General features: G+C 47.2%; 1 long non-coding RNA gene across 1 annotated transcript; it reads right to left on the reverse strand.

The window, feature by feature from the left end:
* Window positions 1-2,875: 2,875 nt before the first annotated feature.
* On the reverse strand, window positions 2,876-3,418 carry LOC141277061 (uncharacterized). Its single transcript, XR_012327738.1, has 3 exons — window positions 3,398-3,418; window positions 3,093-3,270; window positions 2,876-2,927 (listed from the first exon to the last, which is right to left on the reverse strand). It is a non-coding gene; the product is annotated as an uncharacterized lncRNA (long non-coding RNA).
* Window positions 3,419-20,628: the final 17,210 nt, after the last annotated feature.

The following is a 20,628-nucleotide window of genomic DNA, read 5'->3' on the forward strand; positions in this document are numbered from 1 at the left end:
GGAAACATCTTACCTCTGGGGGAAAATACTGCAAATTAATACAGGTTGTTTTTATAAAAAGAAACCTCCTGGTTTGGCCATAAGCACCAGGTCTATCTCTCAAGAAGATACAAGCCAGAAGATATACACTTAGAAAGGTGAACTGTGGGCGCAGTTAACCATGGGAGTTATTAATGGGTTGGCCAAAAAGTTCATTCGGGTTTTTCTGTAAGATGTTATGGAAAAACCCGAACGAACTTTGTGGCCAACCCAACATAAGCCCCTTATAAGCACCACTCTGAACCACCTGTAGAAGACACATCGATCAGCCCCTTGAATTTGGCCCGCTGTACATCACTCCTCTGATAGCCTGGCATCTGGCTTAAAAGAATCTCCCCCTTCTGTGAGTCACAAATTATTCCCAAGACCAGCCAAGTGTTTCCATTCTCAAACCAGTTTTTTGACCATCAGGTGGTCCTCATACCAGAAAGTAGGATCAGCCTCCTGGTTCCACTGGTCAGCCCCGCCCCCGCCCAGAGCCATGGCCAGGCTGCTTCGGTCTGGCGGCAGAGATCTGCACTCAGCAGGCATCTTGTACAAGAGGACTGGAGAGACAAGAGAAGACTCCAGAGCGGGATTGGAAGGGAATCTTCCCCAGCTCCCAAGGGGTTTGCCGGCAGCAGGATTAGCGCGTCATTTCCCTCTGCACTGAATACCAGGATTGGGGCTAAGCATCGTGCAAAATCAGCCCCCCAGGGCTGCCAGACTGCTACAAAGGCAGACCTTTCCCAGCTTCTGGGATAACCCTTTCACACTCCTGGTTTTTGTAATTAGTGCAAAACAGACCTCAGGACTTTAGCAACCAGTCAGAGCTGACGAATCGCTGATGACTGCGGGGTTTTGTCTTTAAATATATGCCCTGGTTAGGGAAGGAAAACTCATTGTGCAGGGCGCAGCATTTCAAGCACAAACGTGATCTGGGGAAGAGTTATGATTGCACCAACCACTGCATGATTCTCCTTTGGGGCTCTGCCAGAGTTCCCATAAAACCCTCCTTTTTCTGGCGTCTACACCACGAGCTCTTATGTAATCAATTTAAGAGGCTTTTATGAGATGCCAGAGCATGTTACTTAAAGCATTCCCATTTATTTTGCCTTACTTTATGTTTTTATTACATAGAATTTGAATTAAATCCATTTGGCAATGTTTTACAGTGGAGGGAGGCGGGGTCCATCAGGAAGAGAAAGGGAATTTGTCATGAGGTGGAAGTTCTAGCGGTCAGGCTGTTCAGACTCCTTGGAGGAAGCAGAAGTAAAGGTGCCTCAGGTGGGAAGCACATCCTCCCCGCAACTTGGTGAGAATGGACAGTTCCTTAGGCATCACTAGGCTTCCGTCTCTCCTACAATCAGTGGTAATTTTTCCAAAGGCTCTCTCTGCCCACCACTGTTCTGTTCAAAGCCCTCCAGTGACGTCACGTTGCCTTCAAAATAAAGCCCAGATGCCACAGTGTGCTGTTTTTCATCATCTGTGATCGGCCCTCAATCTGCCTCTCCAATGTGACTTAGCTCTTCCCTCCTCTTGCTTCTCGCTCTACGTCTAAACATGAACTCCCACTCACTCCCACTCACCAGCCTTCGAATCCTACCCGATGGTCAAGGCCCAGACACGACGTCATCCCAGACTCAACATTTCACAGAATACTTCTGGAAGGAAGTCGTTGCTTCCTGTTCTGAATACCTGCGGCATTTTCTTTTTACATCTGACAATGATCACTTTTTATTTTGACTTGTGCGTGCATCCCTTTCAAAAACTTCTAAGTCCAGGGCAACAGTTGCCCACATGTTTTATCTCTGAATTATGCTCAGCACCTAGTGGCCTAACCTGAACGTCAGAGGGACCCAATACATACTCCCTGAATGGCTATGTCTATGCTGGCGGCCCCAGTAAGCAATTTCAGAATTAAGAAGCATTTGCTACTTAAGTGTAAATGGGCCCAAGGGCTTGATTCAGAGGCTGCTCCACAGCTGTTCACACTCCCACCCAAGAGCAGTCCTGGCGATCACACAGATCAGCCTCACGGCACCATGGGTTCAGCTCCGCCCCAGCCCAGAGCCAAGGCCAGGCTGATTTGCTCTGACGTCAGAGATCTGCACTCGGACGGCATCCTGCCGACGAGGACTGAGTTACTGAGGACGAGGATTGCTTCACCCGGTTGCAGTAAAGAGGAGTCCTCTTAGGTATTACATAAAATCAAGCTCAGCTTGAGGATCCAGACGGAGCTGTCATCAGGCCAAGCCCCTCGTGGACACACCTAGGGTCTGGATCGGGGGCCCTTCATTCTGGTGCCCCACCTTGGTCAGACACCACCTCACCTCGGTTTCTACCTGCTGAGTCACCCGCAGGCCCTCCACCTAGACAAGGTCTCCCCATGCCCGACTCCACTGCATGGCCTTTGAGCTGGAGCTCTTGCAACCAGCCGTCTCCCTTTTTTTTTTTCTTTTTTGCGGTACGCGGGCCTCTCACTGTTGTGGTCTCTCCCGTTGTGGAGCACAGGCTCCGGACGCGCAGGCTCAACGGCCATGGCTCACGGGCCCAGCCGCTCCGCGGCATGTGGGATCTTCCCGGACCGGGGCACGAACCCGTGTCCCCTGCATCGGCAGGCGGACTCTCAACCACTGCGCCACCAGGGAAGCCCCCGTCTCTCTCGTTTTTAGTTTAGAGTTCTGAGTAAAGGCATTTGATTGGTCTAGTACATCTCTGTAAGCCAGATGACCGCGGCCCTTAGGTCAGGTGCCTTCCGTGGAGTCCAGGGACTCACGTGCATCCCTGGGTGTGTGCAGTGGAAGCTACTGGTCAGGCAGGCACTGCCACGTACCTGTGGAGGATCGTGCCCTGCCTCCACCGTGACCTTGCGCCTCAGTGAGCGTGGGAAGCACGGCCTCTGCTCCCTGTCTGAGCAGCAAAAGAAACACAGTGATCAAATGTGACCCCTAATTTACCCAGATGTCCAGGCTTTGATGAGGTGAAGTGAGAATTGGGGGCAGTAGTGTGGGGAGAATGAAATCACCACAAGTGACCCCAGACTTGTTAGGAAATAAAAACTAAAAACATACACAAGGGAGAAAGAGAAGACAACACCACAGTTAGCAGCTGAAGCCCGAGGACAGTCTTCTGTACTAAGTGATAAACTCAATGTCTTATTTAGAACCTTAAATAGAGCTCATTTGGTCCTCCTGTATTTTAGACTCATATTCTATGCCGGGTCCTCATTTTTAAGACATTTGAGGTTGTCTGTTGGATATTTAAAAAGCAAAAAAAATCATAAGCCATTGCCTGATTAATGCCTAAGACACAGCCGTTTCTGATGTTCATCGCGAGTTGCGCCTCTAGAAGTGGCTGATGCTCGTTCAATTTTTACCTAACAAGCTCTCCGTTCTCAAGTCTCTGGTACTTTATAATCACAGATGGAGACCCATGATTAGCTGTGCAACCTGGTGACCACAAAAAGCACTAGTTATTTCTTTTAGCACACTCAGGCCCTGATGTATCTCTGAAAAGAGTCTAAGATCTGATTACAGGGCACTAACGGTCACGGAGGCCCTATTGCCCTTCCCCTCCCGCCTCCCAGGCTTCCTTCTCTTTCTTCCTTCAGGAATCCTTTGGCTCAGAGGATGAATCCAATACCGATCTTAAGAGCCAACATCTATTGAACGCCTAATCTACACCAGGCACCCTTGTAAGCGCGTCCCGTAATTACGTCACTGAATCCTCACAACAGCCCCACGGGGTGGGTGCCATCCATACCTCTAATTTTCAGAGATATTTTCAATGGTCTCCTTCCAATCTGGGCCGGGGATGAAGTGGGGGTGAGGAGGAAGGAGGGTACATGAGAAAGGCGGGGCGCATGCGGCACAAAGCCGACCTGATAAAACTTACTAGGTTGTGAAGTAGAGCGAGTGACTCAACGTCTCCATGCCTCAGTTTCCTCACGTGCAAAAGGAGAATAACAGCACAGACCTACCTCACAGAGAAGTTGGGAGGATTAACTCATGCCTGGAACAGACAGAGAGCTCTGTTATTGGCAGTGGTTATAAGTATCCTATCAACTCATCATGCTCTACCCCAATGCCAACTGCAGCCCCTCCCAGCAGGGCCTTGCTTCCCAGAGTTCTAGGAAGCAATCTGAATGGTTGATTTCCAAAGAGATGCACTAGGGGGAAGCTTCCTGAGGATGGAATTCCTGGACCTACAACGAGGTGATGAAAATAGGTGGTGGCACATAATATTAGTTTATTTCATTTGCACAACAGCTTCTGAGATAACAGATGATTTCATCCTCATTTTACAAGTGAGGCACAGTAAAATGAATCACTTTGCCCAACATCAAAGTTGGGTGAGCGGAAGAGCCATCCTTCCAGCCTGGGCACTGCACCAGTGGCCACCCCATCTCACCACGCTGAGTTGCAATGAAAGGAAGAGGGAGTGATGGGAACACATCCTAATGGGACCTGCGTTTAATCAGTGGGCCCCCTACGGGTTTTTTCTTTAAATCAGGCAGACCTGCCACCTCTAGCTCCCAAGCCTGGCATATCTGCGGCAGCGGGAAGCCCAGCTCTCCCTGCCCACGGGCACCCTCCTGTGTGGCTGCAGCTCCATTTCTTATCCCCCATCATCACCCCAATGCCACACGCAGAAAAAGACAGGGGAGCGATATCTTCTGTATGGCCTGGAAGACTTAAATTTAGGAGTTAATTCTGCTTGAGTACTAAGACAACAGAAATATGGAATGCTTATGGGGTACTTTCTTTCTTGTCAATTGATTGTTAATTTCACGTGACTTTTTACTTACTTTCTTGGGGAAAATCCTACACTCTCCCCCTCCACCCTGTAGATGGATGTCTTGAGATCTCTCTCATGTCCCTCATTATTTTCACGTTTATGCTTTCTTTAAAAACTATTTTTTCACTTTGTCACTCCCTGGGGCTGCCATTAAGCCCAACAGCCTCATTTATCTCTTCAGCAGCGTTAAAATGTAAACCTGAGTTCCACCCCTCACCTGACCTCTGCCGTGGGGTTTCTCAGCTCCTTCCAACGACGGCTAGAAACTCTCCCCAGCTCTGCTGACAGGAAGACAAAAGCGGGGAGCCTGAGCCCCTGAAGTCCAGCCACAGTCCGTGGGCAGAGCGCAGCTTGGCTGACGTGAGTTTTTAGATAGCTGTGCACTCTTTAAAACAATAAACCTGGACAGTTATTTCCATCCCTAAAAAAGAATTAAACTTTAACAAATTCCCAGTGTTTTTTATCTCCCAATAGAAAGATCCTTAGGGCTTTTGCCCTGGGCATTTCAGACTGAGGCTAGTTCTGTTTCAGACATAATCTCCTCAAAACTAGGAAACCCTCAGCCAATCAAATTTGAGGGCTTCACCTGACCACCCCCCCAAAGCACATTTACTAAGGGGTCCATGATAATGGGTGTGCTTTGCATTTTTTCTATAGTAAGGGAGGAAAAGCAGCAGCTTCCTATCCCAGAATCTTGGACTACTTCAATATGCAACAAATAGTGAGCACCTACGAGGTACCAGGCAGTGACTGTGCTAGGGTAGAAAAGAGACCCTACGATGGTTCTAGGAAGGAAAGAAATCATACACCAGTTTCCATCCTCTCTGATCTCAGATCCAATGAAGAGATACATTCAAGAACCTGACAGGAGGAGATTAAAATATCAGCTTTAGGGCTTCCCTGGTGGCGCAGTGGTTGAGAGTCCGCCTGCCGATGCAGGGGACGCAGGTTCGTGTCCCGGTCCGGGAAGATCCCACATGCCTCGGAGCGGCTGGGCCCGTGAGCCACGGCCGCTGAGCCTGCGCGTCCGGAGCCTGTGCTCCACAACGGGAGAAGCCACAACAGTGAGAGGCCCGCGTATTGCAAAAAAAAAAAAAAAAAAAAAAAAAAAAAAATCAGCTTTATTATTAGTAAAAGCTGGATTGGAGGATGTGGCTTAGCTATGCAGCCTCTTACTATTTCCCACTCCTGCCCAACCCACCCCTGGAGAGCCAGCCTCCCGCAAGGGGCAGAGCGTGTACGCCCAGGGAGCTGGCCCCAAGCTGAGAGCTGACAGGCAAACCTCCACGGGGGCAGATCTGAAAGAGAAAGGACCGTACCAGTCTCAGGCCCTTTTCCAAGCTCACAGGTTCCATGCACCAGTTACTCCTCTGCAAAGAAGGAAGAGTGAGGGCGGGAGGAGGGCCAGGAGTGTTGCTCTGGCTGAAGCCCCCGCACCGGGAACTAGCCACGCCCCTCATAAACACGTTCCCTCCTCTCATGGAGAAGACAGCCCAGCGGGGAAAAGGAAAAGAAGTACACAACGATGGAGGCAAGATCATTGCTTTACACAGTAAGGGGGTCTCTGGGCTAAGGCCAGAAGGATGAGCGGGGCCCCTGCCAGCTGGGCAGGTTGCGGAGGACTCAGACGCACGAAGGCTCAGAGCCTGATATAAAGCGCGTGAGTGCAAGATGAGGGCGGACGTGGGGAAGCGACCAAGGTGGACTTCCCCCTCCTGGCTCTGTAAGGACCAGCTTCCTCCGCATCCATGACTTTTGCACTCAAGGAATAAGGAAATGAGCACAGGACCCAGGACGTAGATGCTCCAAGGGCAAAGGAAGGTTTGCTCGTGTGCCTGCGGCGGCCTCGTGCGTGTAGGTGCTCTGCAAGTATTTGTTCTTTGAACTCACATCACACCCCTCCAGCAGCTCTCTGCCCAGCCTGCAGCAGGCCACTTTTCCTTTGAGACTGTTTCTTTCAGCTGAAGAGACCCCAATCCGAGTCACCTTCCCACTTCCTCAGCCTCTGCTGTGAACATTCCAGAAGTGATGTTTGCATAAGCCTGATGCTCTCAGGAGCATCTGTAAAACGGTAAATACAGTTTTATTATTAGAAGACGATGAATTTTTAAAATGCCAATTCCAGGCTTTTCATTGTGACAGAGTGTAACTCAAGTCTGCATAGACTTTGTTCTTTCCTCATCAGAAACCTTGCAGGTCTCAGCTCTGGGCTGAGGACACGACTCTGGGCAACGGTCAAGGCCACAGGTGCCCAGGGGAGACGGGGCGGTCCTGTGAGTGATGGAGCTTGCCCAGTCGGAGCACGGCCGCCCAGCTCCTAGGAATGTTCGGGAATATAGGTGCAGCCATAGCTTGTCAACATTTTCAGCCTTATACTCATTTTTCCTTTCATGGTTCCAATTGGAGGACTTGTCCTAATTAAGGTTTATGCCTTATAGCACTGCTTCTTAGCCAAACAGGGTTGGGGCCACACAGGGCAGAGCCTGTGACGTCACACCAGTCTTGGTTCAAATCCTGATTCCGTCGCTTACTGGCTGTGTGATTTTGGCAAATCATTTAATCTTTCTGGACCTCATCTGCAAAACAGGAATGTTCACAATCCCTATTTCAAAGGATGACTGTGAGAGATACCACAGGTAAAGCACGGAGCACCCTCTTCTGGCAGAGCAAAACCCCAGAGAGAGGTTTCCCTGACCCTCAACGCCTCCTGCCCCCAACAGAGAACCCAGGGGAAATGGAAAGCCAAGTGGGCATCTCCTGGGGAGAGAAAAATAAGACCAGAATCAGCCAGCATCTGGGGCACTTCCTTAATTCTCAGCGGGTTGCTGATCTAACTGGGAAACAATTTGTCACACACCCTTACTGATGGGATCAAATAAGCTTGCAGGGCAAAGACTGAGGCATGGAGGCCTCTTAAACCCTTGGCAATGACCCTCGGGCCCTGCAGGGGTATGAAGCAGTTCCTTCTCTTGGATGAAGACTACTTCCCAGCCTCCTCCAGGACTTGACCGGAGAGCTTGATGTAACTCACTTTCATGGCATTTATTATTCTACCCCATTTCTCACTGTCTGCGGGCACGTCTCTTCCCCATTAGAATGCAAGCCAGTGGGAGGTAGGTTGGACGGCGGGCAGAATCTTCGTCTCCTTCATCCTCCACCAACTTGCCCAGTGACTGCCAAGTAGTGCTAAAAAAAACCCAAAACCCGAACCAAACAACTCTCCTAATGAAGGGCTGAGCCACGCCCACCACAGTGCCACAGGGCCTAAACTCTCTGCTAATCCCATGCCAGCTTTTATCCATTGATAGTTTTCACGTCCTTTTCCATTTTAAAGCTCTCAGTGATATCAATTATTGCCTCCACCATAAGACTGTTGTCTGTCTTCTCCTTTACCTTACAGATTCTTTGGGGGCCTGTACAACTTTGAACATGAAACTTTGGAAATAATGGACTGTGAAGAATAGGAACTAGGTCTTTAAAAAAATTTTTTTTGAGGCAAAATTCACATAATACAATTAGCTATCTTAAAGTGTACAATTCAGCAACATTTAGTACATTCACATGGTTGTGCAACCACCGTCTATATCTAGTTCCAAAAGATTTTCATCACCCAAAAGGAAATCCCTGGGACTTCCCTGGCGGTGCAGTGGTTAAGAATCCGCCTGCCAATGCAGGGGACACAGGTTCGATCCCTGGTCTGGGAAGATCCCACGTGCCGCGGAGCAGCTAAGCCCCGTGAGCCACAACTACTGAGCCGGTGCTCTGGAGCCCACGAGCCACAACTACGGAAGCCCACGTGCCGCAGCTACTGAAGCCCACGTGCCTAGAGCCCGTACTCTGCAACAAGAGAAGCCACCGCAATGAGAAGTCCGGCACCGCAACGAAGAGTAGCCCCTGCTCGCTGCAACTAGAGAAAGTCCGCACGCAGCAATGAGGACCCAACGCAGCCAAAAATAAATAATTAATTAAATTTTTAAAAAGAGAGAGAGCTATGCTTTAAAAAACAAAAACAAAAAAGCCTGAAGGAAATCGTTACCCATCGAGCAGTCAGTCCCTCTACCTCCACCCCACCAGCCCCTGGCATCAATCAATCTGCATTTTGTCTCTGTAATAGATTTACCTATGCTGGATATTTCATAAATTAAAGGCAATCACATAACATGTGGCCTTTTGTGTCTGCCTTCTTCCATGTTTTCCAGGTTCATCCATGTCGCAGTAGGCATCAGTACTTTATTCCTTTGTATAGACTGAGCAATATTCTATTGTGTATACATTTTGTTTACCCATTCATTCGTTGAAGGATATCTTAGTTGTTCCGACCTTTTGGCTATGATGACTAACATTGCTATGAATATTTGTGGGGAACTGGGTTTTTTAAACCATTGTATTCTGGGTACAATGGCCCTGCAATAAATATCTATTAAATAGTTGGATGGATTTCAAAAATGGTTGTGAAAAAATAGGCCAATGTCATAGAATTTAAGGTGGAAGCTTAAAGGGTCCTGTTACCTCGTCTCCAGCTCCAAGGAAAACAGCTCACACTGTTCAGTGCTTGGCAGATGTAATGGGTGCTGACAGTGATGAGAAGACGGGCGGTAACAATGAAGAGGAAACTCAGGAGGATCGTTATAGACCTGGTCCTGGCGGTAGCGCCGGCTTTCATGGACTCATAGATGAATTCATTATGGCCACACTGGATAACTTAAAGATCGGTGGCCGGTGTTTTAGATGTTCCTCAGCTCCTGCAGAAATCCAGAGAAAGAAATCAAAAGTTCTGAGATTGGACAAGAACTTGGTATTTGCCCCACGTCTGCCCCAAGGAGCAGTGGAAACACCATCCCGAGAGTGGAGCCGTGACATGCCGGGACGCCAGAGTGACAAAGGGACAGGCCTGCTGTGGGATGGTGGGCCGGGGCTGGCTCTTTTGAGGGAGGAGAGCAAACTGACCCCGAGCCCAAGAGAAAAGGCTGTGCCAGGCCCAGGGAGAAGAGCGATATGGTTGCACTTCAAAGAGCAATGACATCGTGGAAAGAAAAATGGCTCCTACAGTGGCCTTGTCAGTGGCACCTGAACAAATTGTCAGTAACTATGTTCAAGGTGTCGGTGTGACTCTAAAGTACGTCCTGGATCGTGGCACATTTGGAAGAATAATGGATGGTACAGTTTTGTTGTTAGGGTGCCACTTCCCAGTTGTGTGGTGAAGAACTTGAAATAGCCAATGATCCCACATTCATTCGTTCAGTCGTTCGTGCATTGAGCAAACATTTACGGCATAACGTCCACGTGCACGGCACTGTGCTCCGTACTCCAGGATTACCGTCAGCAGCTCATTCATCAATGAGCAGGGGCAATTTGGTCTTAAAGGCTGAACAGAAATTTACCAGGACGGGCATGGGCTGGGGAGGGGAAGGCACAGGCCTGAAAATCTAACCTTGAGGAAGATGAAAAAATATGTCCCAGAGACAAGGTTTTTTCAAGTCCAGATAATGCAGTTATCACTTTGAAAATCTTTGGCATGATCTATCATCGGGCAATAGCTGAAGAAAGTGATTTTGGAGTAAAATATCTTTCTTACTCATCATTTATTAGACAGTGGTTACCTGCCAATGTTCAGAAGGAACTGAAGTGACTTACAATAAAAATTCCTTATTCTCAGTGTGAGAGAAAGCCCCGCTATCTGCGGTTTTAGCAGACGCTGTGGCCCTCGGGGTTCCTGCAGGCAGCCACCTCCACTTGCCCGGCTCCGGCTCTGCCCGAGGGCTTTCCCAGGAAATGGAAATGCTAGGAGGCAATGCCCCAACAGCCCCAGGCCAATGACAGAAGAGGGTTGGAGGACAAATACTCCAACCTCCTCGGGTGGGACATTCTCCATGGTCATCGGAGGCCCCCTTTCCCTGGCAGGACTGAATCCCAACCTCATGCCCTCTGTATTGCCGTCCTTCCCTTCCCTTCCTCATTTCTCCGCCTACTCACAGCGCTTCCTGGGATCACCTCCCGAATTTGCATTCAAAACTTTGTCTCAGGGCTTCCCTGGTGGCGCAGTGGTTGAGAGTCCGCCTGCTGATGCAGGGGACACGGGTTCGTGCCCCGGTCCGAGAAGATCCCACATGCCGCGGAGCGGCTGGGCCCGTGAGCCGTGGCCACTGAGCCTGCGCATCCGGAGCCTGTGCTCCTCAACGGGAGAGGCCACAGCAATGAGAGGCCTGTGTACCGGAAAAAAAAAAGAAAAAAGAAAAAAAACCCACAAACTTTGTCTCAGGGTCTGTTTCAGGAGGAACCCAGCTGTTGCAGGTTGAACTGTGTTTCCCAAAAGACGCGCGGAAGCTTTAACCTTCCCTCCCCAACCTGTGCACGTGACCTCATTTGGAAATAGGATCTTTGTAATTGTAATCAAGTTAGGATGAGGTCCTCCTGGATTAGAGTGGGCCCTAATCCATTATGACTGGCATCCCTATAAGAAGAGTCATCGACAGACGCAGGGAGAAGGCCACGTGAAGGTGGAGGCAGGGATTGGAGGGATGTGTCTACAAGCCAAGGAACATCAGGGATCACCAGCAACCTCCAGAAGCCAGGAGAGGGGCATGGAAAGGATTCTCTCTCTCAGGACCTCCAAAAGGAACCGGTCCGGCTGATACCTGGATTTTGGACTTCTGGCCTCAAGAACTGTGAGTGAATAAATTCCTGTTCCTGTAAGCCACCCAGTTTGTGGTCCTTTGTTATAGGTTCCCTAGGAAACAAATACACCAACCTATGACAAAAGTGAATGTTTCATTCTTTTGAATTTTCCAGGAGTCTGGGGTTCTTTGACCATGTGCTTCAGAGACCCTTACTGCCGGGGTCCACACTGTCCCTGCTCTGGGGTCAGACTGTGATGACAGGAGGGCTCAGGCAGAAAGGACGGGAGGAGGAGGCTAGTGGACCCTGCCGGGGTCCTCCTGGGTGGTCACAGCCAATGAAAATAACGGTGTGACCAGGTTTAACAAACAGGAGGGATTGGAAATGCCTGATGCTTCTGTAACATTTACAGGTCTTTTCTATACTCCCCCACAAAACCCTACACTCACACGTAACTGAGCTTGTACAGCTGTTAAATGCTACAGTGTGCTGTTTGCCAACATCAGATGGATCACGGCACTAATTAAATCCTGGCAGGGGAGTTCATATAAATGTAAAACTTGTTTATGTCAAACTATACATTCCAAATCTCTTGACTGCTTACATTTCTATTCCATTTCCAAGAAAGGAAGGAAGGAAGGAAGGAAGAAAAGAAAGAAAGAAAGAAAGAAAGGAAGGAAGAAAGGAAGGAAGGAAGGAAGGAAGGAAGGAAGGAAGGAAGGAAGGAAGGAAGGAAGGAAGAAAGAAAGAAAGAAAGAAGGAAAGAAGGAAAGAAAGAAAATCATTGACCTCTTTTGGAAATTATCTTAATCCTTTATCAAAACCCAATTCCAGTTTTCAAACCTTCAACTGTTTCTATCTTCTTTATCTTTATTGAGCCAGCTGCCTCTTCCTTAACTTGCATTCAGTCCTTTTCTGTAAGAAATAAATCTGCTTTGAAGTGTTTGCCCTTGAGCCCTGAAGACAGAGGAAGGACAGAGGAAAATCAGCACAGCCTGATAAAGACGCCGCAAGCCCTCTCCTGAGGCTGGGGAGACGCTTCCTGCGTGTCTTTGGAACCTTGGAGTTTTCCTCCTGGTGTTTTATCCCCTAGGCCAGAGATGTCAGGTTCCCAAAGCAAAACCCAGTGTGGACCTGTGGCTGGAAGTGGCCGTAGCAATTTGGAATCTCTTTTAAGGATTCCCTCCCGCTCTTCAGCAGACAAGCGTTGCCATGGTAACCCTCCGGGGGGCATTTTCAACCAGACAGAGACATTCCAACTTGTGAAGATGGTTGGTTAGGAAAATCTATCTTGACAAATAGTTGGCGTTTTAATTTGAGGCAGAGTCAGAAACTCTGCCTACGGCTCCGAGTGACCCTTTGAGCAGGAGAATGCAAGTGATCAAAGTAATCTGAAATGTCTGTAATCAGACTCCCAACTGGGCAGAGCAGGGCCCGGAAGCCCTTTTGGGGAGGTCTCTCCATAAGAAAGAGGCCCGGCTACTGAGATATCTTGTGAGTGTTGTTACGAGCAGAAGTCAACGGTGTTGATTCCTCCTGGAAAGGGAGACGGGCGTTCTTTTCTTTTACACTCTTACTTATTCACTCTCCCCATCTCCCTCCTAGAATCTTCCTGCCTTTCCGGGTTCCATTTCTCTTAGGCCACATACCATATTGGATTTTGAATTCATTTGAACCTGGAGCTCAATCCCAGCTGTGTGACCTTGTTCCTTAACCTCTCTGGGCCACAGTTTCCTCATTTGTTAAATGGAGCTAGTACGGTGGAAGATACTTGTAAACACTGAACGGGATGACATCTGTACCTGGGTTAGCACAAAAGCAGCACAGAGCTACCCAATAAACATTGGTTCCTTCCCCTCTTATAACTTGTCTTTTTCTTTGTATTCTTTGTGCAAAGAAGAGTGACCACGAATTAGAGAGAGAGATGCCATCCTTCAGTTCAGTGGGTGTTTGGCGAAAACAAGAGCATGTGATCGTACCTACCGTTCAAATGGAGAGACCCTCACAGGATAAAGGCACGATATCCCAAGAGAGCTGGAACAGGACCAGCAGAAGTATCAATTAATCAACAAAATCTTGCTATGCCACTTCTAGTAAGTCCAGACTGCTGGGGGTAGGGGTAGGAGGAGATGCAAAAGTGTGTCCAATAGCACACTATGAACGTAGTTAATGTCACTGAACTATACTCTTAAAAAATGGTTACGATGGTAAATTTCACGTTATGTGTCCTATCACAATTTTTTTTAAAAAAGTGTCACTAGTGGGCTTCCCTGATGGCGCAGTGGTTGAGAGTCCGCCTGCCGATGCAGGGGACACGGGTTCGTGCCCCGGTCCGGGAAGATCCCACATGCCGCGGAGCAGCTGGGCCCATGAGCCACGGCCGCTGAGCCTGCGCGTCCGGAGCCTGTGCTCCGCAACGGGAGAGGCCACAACAGTGAGAGGCCCGCGTACCGCAAAAAAAAAAAAAAAAAAAAAAAAAAAGCCACAAGCTCCATTCAGCACCCTCGGAGGAGGGACCACAGCAGCTTGGGAGAGAGGAGGTTTGCAGCTGGGGTGGAGCAAAGAGGGGCTGGAAAGAAGCAATGAAATGCAGTGCTGCTAAAAAAAAATAGCAGGAAAAACCCAGTCGTGGCCAAGTCCTGGGGGACTCTGAGTGCTGGAGGGAGGCTCACTGCCCATGTTGAGTCATTAATGGGGAGCCACTGAGGACCGTGAGGAAGGGCGTGCCCATACCAGATCTTTAGGAAGGTTCCTCCAGCCTCGATCTGGGGGTCACACCCAAATGGAACGACCCCCTACATACGAACGAGTTCTGTTCTGAGAGCACATTCGTAAGTCCAATTTGTTTGTAAGTCCAACAAAGTTAGCCTAGGTTCTCAACTAACACAATCGGCTATACAGTACTGTACTGTAATAGGTTTATAATACTTTTCACACAAATAATACATAAAAAACAAACACAAAAAATAAACAGTGTTAATATTACAGTACAGTACCTTGAAAAGTACAGTAGTACCAGCTACATCACTGCTGTTTTTTTAAAAATAAATTTTATTTATTTATTTTTGGCTGCATTGGGTCTTCGTTGCGGTATGCGGGCTTCTCATTGCGGTGGCTTCTCTTGTTGCGGAGCACGGGCTCTAGGCACACGGGCTTCAGTAGTTGTGGCATGCAGGCTCAGTAGTTGTGGCTCACAGGCTCTAGAGCAGAGTCTCAGTAGTTGTGGTGCATGGGATTCATTGCTCCGTGGCATGTGGGATCCTCCCGGACCAGGGCTCGAACCCGTGTCCCCTGCCTTGGCAGGTGGATTCTTAACCACTGAGCCACCAGGGAAGTCCCTCACTGCTGTTTTTAAGCTTGCTTCTGGACATCCTGGGCTTGAAATAAAGATACTGTACTACTGTATACAGTGCTGTACAGTAGAGTACACAAAAGCACAACCACTTGTAGAGGATGCACATACGTGACAACGTACGCCAGACACGTGAACTAACTTACGTGACTGGACATGCGAACACATGTTCGCATCTTTGAAAGTTCACAACTCAGAGGTTCACACGTAGGGGACTTACTGTATTTGATGGTGATGTCGGCCTCAGGGTTAGTCTCTCCCTATTTTCTGAGCAGGTACACTTTCTCCCTTTCTGTGCACATCTCCTCGTGGGAGGAGGCGGCAGAGCGAGGTGGTCGAGAGCTCTGCTAAGCTCTGCCTCTTTGCAGCTGTGTGTCTGGGGCAAATTACTTTCCCTCTCTGAGCTGAGTTTCCTCTTCTGTAAAATAAGCATAATACTATGCACCTCAGAGGGTTGCTGTGAAAGACACAGGAGAAAAAGGTTATGCATCTCATGGCAGAGTGTTACACGTCTCTGAATGACACTCATTATTATCACTATTAGGACATGTCAAAGTGCCCTGCTTCTTCAGTGCAAGCAGGTCTGACCAGAACCAAGACTGTGAAGAAAGGGCAATTAGCCTTTGGTCTCCTTTTTTCTGTACCCACAATTCCCAAGCTGCAAAAACTCATTTGGTGGCAAAACCTGCCCTGGAGTCGAGGGCACCTAGTAACAGACTGTATCTCACTTAGTGCGGGACATGCCATTTTACTGCTGAAGTGCTCGCGTGCTTGATGATGCGAGGCTTGGCTACGGTGCCCACCTGCTTAGTCACACCATAGTCTAGCAGTTGCTGTGAAGGTATTTTAAAGACGCAATTAACACCTGCTATTAACTGACTTTCAATAAAGAAGATTGGCCTCAAATGTAGGTGGGCCTCTGTATTCGTTTGCTCCGGCTGCCATACCAAAATACCATAGACTGGGGGGCTTAAACAACATACATTTACTTCTCACAGTTCTGGAGGCTGGAAGTCCAAGATCAAGGTGTTATCAGGTTTGGTTTTTTCTGAGGTCTCTCTCCTTGGCTTGAAAACCTTCTCTCTGTGTCCTCACAAGGCTTTTTCTCTGCATGCCCCTCCCTGGTGTCACTTCCTCTTCTTATAAGGACCAGTCATGTTGGATTAGGACCCCACTCTATGCCTTCATTTAACCTTAATTATCTCTTTAGAGACCCTATCTCCAAATATAATCACATCGGAGGTTAGGATTCTAACATGTGTATTCTGGGAGGACAAAATTCAGTCTGTAACCGTCTCATCCAATGAGCTGAAGGTCTTAAGAGCAAACACTGGGATTTCCTGGAGAAGAAATTTTGCCTCCAGACTGTAACACAGAAATCCTGCCTGAGTTCCCAGCCTTCCGTCCTGCCCTACAGGTTTTGGACTTGCCAGCTCCCAAAATCACGTAAGCCAATTCCTTGTATCAAATCTCTTTATATACAGCATAAGTATATGGTATATAATATATGATCTAGAATGGCTAAAGAACATGTGATACACACACACGCACACACACATATACACAATGGAATACTACTCAGCCATAAAAAAGAATGAAATAATGCCATTTGCAGCAACATGGGTGGACCCAGAGGTTATCCTACTAGGTGAAGTAAATCAGAGAAAGGTAAATATCATATGATATCACTTGTATGTGGAATCTAAAATATGATACAAATGGGCTTATTTACAAAACAGAAACAAATTCACAGACATAGAAAACAAATGTATGCTTACCAAAGGGGAAAGGGAGGGAGTGATAAATGAGGAGTCTGGGATTAGCAGATACAAAACACTATATATAAAATAGATAAACAACAAGGCCCTACAATATAGCACAGGGAACTGTATTCAATATCTTGTAATAACCTATCATGGAAAAGAATATGAAAAAGAATATATATACATGTATAACTGACTTTGCTGTACACCTGAAACTAACACAACATTGTAAATTAACTATACTTTGGTTTAAAAAACTATGATCTATAATAGGAAACATATATCACATGCGGTATATAAAGGACGAGCGCTGTGCACGCCTGACTCCTAGCTTCTCCGTCAGGGCTCTCCGTGCCATGCTGTCCAGCAGCTGAAGGTCCAGGACCTGAGGCCTCAGGGCACACTCCTGGAGTGGAGTAGGACTGAAGAGAAGATGGGGGTAATGTAAGTTCTCCAGAGTACCTCGCTGAATGTAAGTCCTTATTCTGTAGGGACTGGCCCTTTGAACGTGAGCCCCATTCGATGACATGGAAACTCTTTCAGTTCCCTAGATAACATGTTTTCTCAGTCTTTAGTGATCAGTCCTTCCTGCCACCTCATCTTGTCCATTTTTCTTATAAATGATCTCACTCGTGACCCTGAGCTACTAATCGAGTCAGTTAAACACTGTGAGTTTTCTGCCTCCGGCGATGCTATAGAAATCGAGGGTTTTGCTGGTAAGTGACTAATCTGTCTGAATATATTAATTACTGCACGACCTGTTAGAGCTTTGAGAACATCCTAAGAACACTCTAAGAATACCTTGATAATAAAACATCTCCCTGCCGCCCCCGCCGTGATTCACCTCTTCGTGCTCGGGAGAATATGTCACACCCAAAGAAAGCCTCCATCTGTGTAAGGCGCTCCGATACGCACTTAAAACAAGCACTCAGAAACAGAGACCGTGTGAATGTGTTTGTATATTTGTACCTGTGAGGACCGGCCAGGTTATACTGCAGTAAAACAGCTCCCCAAGCTCAGCAGCTTAAAAAACAAGTTTCTCTCTTGTTCATGCTACTTATCCCTAGGGGCTCTGTTCTGGGTCATCCTACCATTGGGAGGAGTTCGCCGGAATGAACTAGGCCTCCTTCACAGTGACATCAGGGCAGCTGTGGGTCAAAGTCACGTGCCAATGAGGCAGAGGAGGGCAGCCTGGAGGTGCTAGGGCACCGGAAAAGAGCACCTTTGGGGACAGACAGGCTTGGGTTCAAGTTCCAGCTCCGGCACGTCCCTTGCGTGCGACCTTGGACATGTTCTTTTTTTTTTTTTTTTAATGTTTTAAAAAACAGATTTATTGAGGTATAATTTACATGCCTTAAAAGTCACCTAACGTAACTGTACTGTATAGATTAATGATTGCAGGACATTTACAGTTGTATGATCATTGCCACAATCTAGTTTTAAAACATTTGCACCACCCCCCAAAAAGTCCACTCGTGCCCTTTTGCAGTTAACCCCAGTTCCTACCACCAGCCCTTGGCAACCACCAATTTATCTTGTCTCTATAAAGTTGCCTTTTCTAGACATTTCCTATAAATATACTTATAGAGTATATGAGCTGTCGCCTCTGGCTTCTTCCACTTAGCATACAGTTCGGGGGCTTCATCCATACTGTGCCATATATCGGTGCCTCTCTTCTTTTTGCTGCTGCATTGCTTCATTTCATGGATGATATATTTTGTTTATCCATGCACCAGCTGATGGACATTTGGATAATTTCCACTTTGGGGATGTTATGAATAATGCTTCTATGAACATTAGTGCACATGTCTTTTTGTGAATGTATGTTTTCATTTCTCTTGGAGAGAGTCTTAGGATTGGAATTGCTGGGTCAGAGGGTAATTTATGTTAACTTTATAAGAAACTGCTAAAATGCTTCACAAAGTGGCTATGCCATTTCAATTCCTCTCAGTAACGCAAGAGGGTTCCAGCTCTCCACATCTTTGCCAACACGTTAGTCTTTTTAATTATAGCCATGCTAATAGATGAGACTTTATTAGTGATTTTTGTATATTTCATTGTGACTTTATTTTCTATTTTCCTAATGAGACTGAATATCTTCCATCTTCTTATGTAGTTACTAGCCATTCATATATTTCATTTTTCTTTTCTTCTTTTTCTTTCTTTCCTTTCTTTCCTTCTTTCTTTCTTTTCTTTCTTTCGTCTATTCAAATCTTTTTTTTAAACAACTTTATTGGAGTATAATTGCTTTACAATGGTGTGTTAGTTTCTGCTTTATAACAAAGTGAACCAGCTATACATATGCATATATCCCCATATCTTCCCCCTCTTGTCTCCCTCCCACCCTCCCTATGCCACCCCTCTAGGTGGTCACAGAGCACCGAGCTGATTTCCCTGTGCTATCTGGCTGCTTCCCACTAGCTATCTAATTTACATTTGGTAGTGTATATATGTCCATGCCACTCTCTCACTTCGTCCCACCTTCCCCTTCCCCCTCCCCGTGTCCTCAAGTCCATTCTCTACATCTGCGTCTTTATTCCTGTCCTGCCACTAGGTTCTTCAGAACCACTTTTTTTTTTTTTTTAGATTCCATATATATGTGTTAGCATATGGTATTTGTTTTACTCTTTCTGACTTACTTCACTCTATATGACAGACTCTAGGTCCATCCACCTCACTACAAGTAACTCAGTTTCATTTCTTTTTATGGCTGAGTAATATTCCATTGTATATATGTGCCACATCTTCTTTATCCATTCATCTGTCAATGGACACTTAGGTTGCTTCCATGTCCTGACTATTGTAAATAGTGCTGCAATGAACATTGGGGTGCATGTGTCCTTTTGAATTATGGTTTTCTCAGGGTATATGCCCAGTAGTGGGATTGCTGGGTCGTATGGTAGTTCTATTTTTAGTTTTTTAAGGAACCTCCATGCTATTCTCTATAGTGGCTGTATCAATTTACATTCCCACCAACAGTGCAAGAGGGTTCCCTTTTCTCCACACCCTCTCCAGCATTTATTGTTTGTAGATTTGATGATAATGGCCATTCTGACCCGTGTGAGGTGATACCTCATTGTAGTTTTGATTTGCATTTCTCTAATGATTGGCGATGTTGAGCATCCTTTCATGAGTTTGTTGGCAATCTGTATATATTCTTTGGAGAAATGGACATGTTCTTTATTTTCTCTGAACCTCAGTTCTTCTATCCAGTGGGATTAACCACATCTCCTAAGGCTGATGTGAAGATTTAGGAGATGATACTTGGAAAGCGGAAAAGCATTGAGCTCCATGCTCGGCAGGGAACAAGTGCTCATTCAATGTGAGCAACCTTTTATCCTTTCTGTGGCTCTCGTTTCCTCTGAGGCCACCTCCACACACACAGAGACACACCACCAGCACCACCGGGCAATGAGAAAATCCCGAGTTTATAAAAATACCATTCTTACCTTAGGAGCCTTCGGACTGGTGTTTTCCAACTTTTTTGATAACAGCCCCCAGTCAGAAAAACATCTGAATAAAACAATGTGTGGGCTGGTGGGGGGAACATGGGTACAAGCACTGAACTGCACCTCACCCGGGAGAACGTGCGGGAATCACAAACCCAGCACCCGTCTCCTGTGTATCCAGAGAAACTCCTTTGCAGGTGTGCCAAGGAAATGAAGGAGGAGGTTCATAGCAGCCCTGTTCACAAACACCCAGTCTGGAGCCACCCCCATGTCTACCAGCCCTGGGGCGGAACATGGATCACGATGCACTCATAGGAGGAAAAGCATGCAGCGCTGAACATGAATGAATTCCACCCATGGGAATAGTCCAGCCAGTACTGAGTGGAAGAAGCAGATCCCAGAAGAACTGTTACGAAGAAATCCGAGACAGGCCGAACTAAACTCTCTCTGTACTGACGTTTACATGGGTAGAAAAATTATGAAGAAAGCAAGGGGGTGATGATCATAAAAGTCAGGATAGGATGGTGGCTGCCTCTGTGGGGGAGGAGGGTCACTCAGATGGTTTCTAGAAGGCACGGCTCTGTCCTAGTTCTTAACCGTAGTGATGGGAATTCAGGGTTTTGCTTTACTA

Source organism: Tursiops truncatus, chromosome 18 (assembly GCF_011762595.2).
Source record: "Tursiops truncatus isolate mTurTru1 chromosome 18, mTurTru1.mat.Y, whole genome shotgun sequence".
Lineage (NCBI taxonomy): Eukaryota > Metazoa > Chordata > Mammalia > Artiodactyla > Delphinidae > Tursiops > Tursiops truncatus.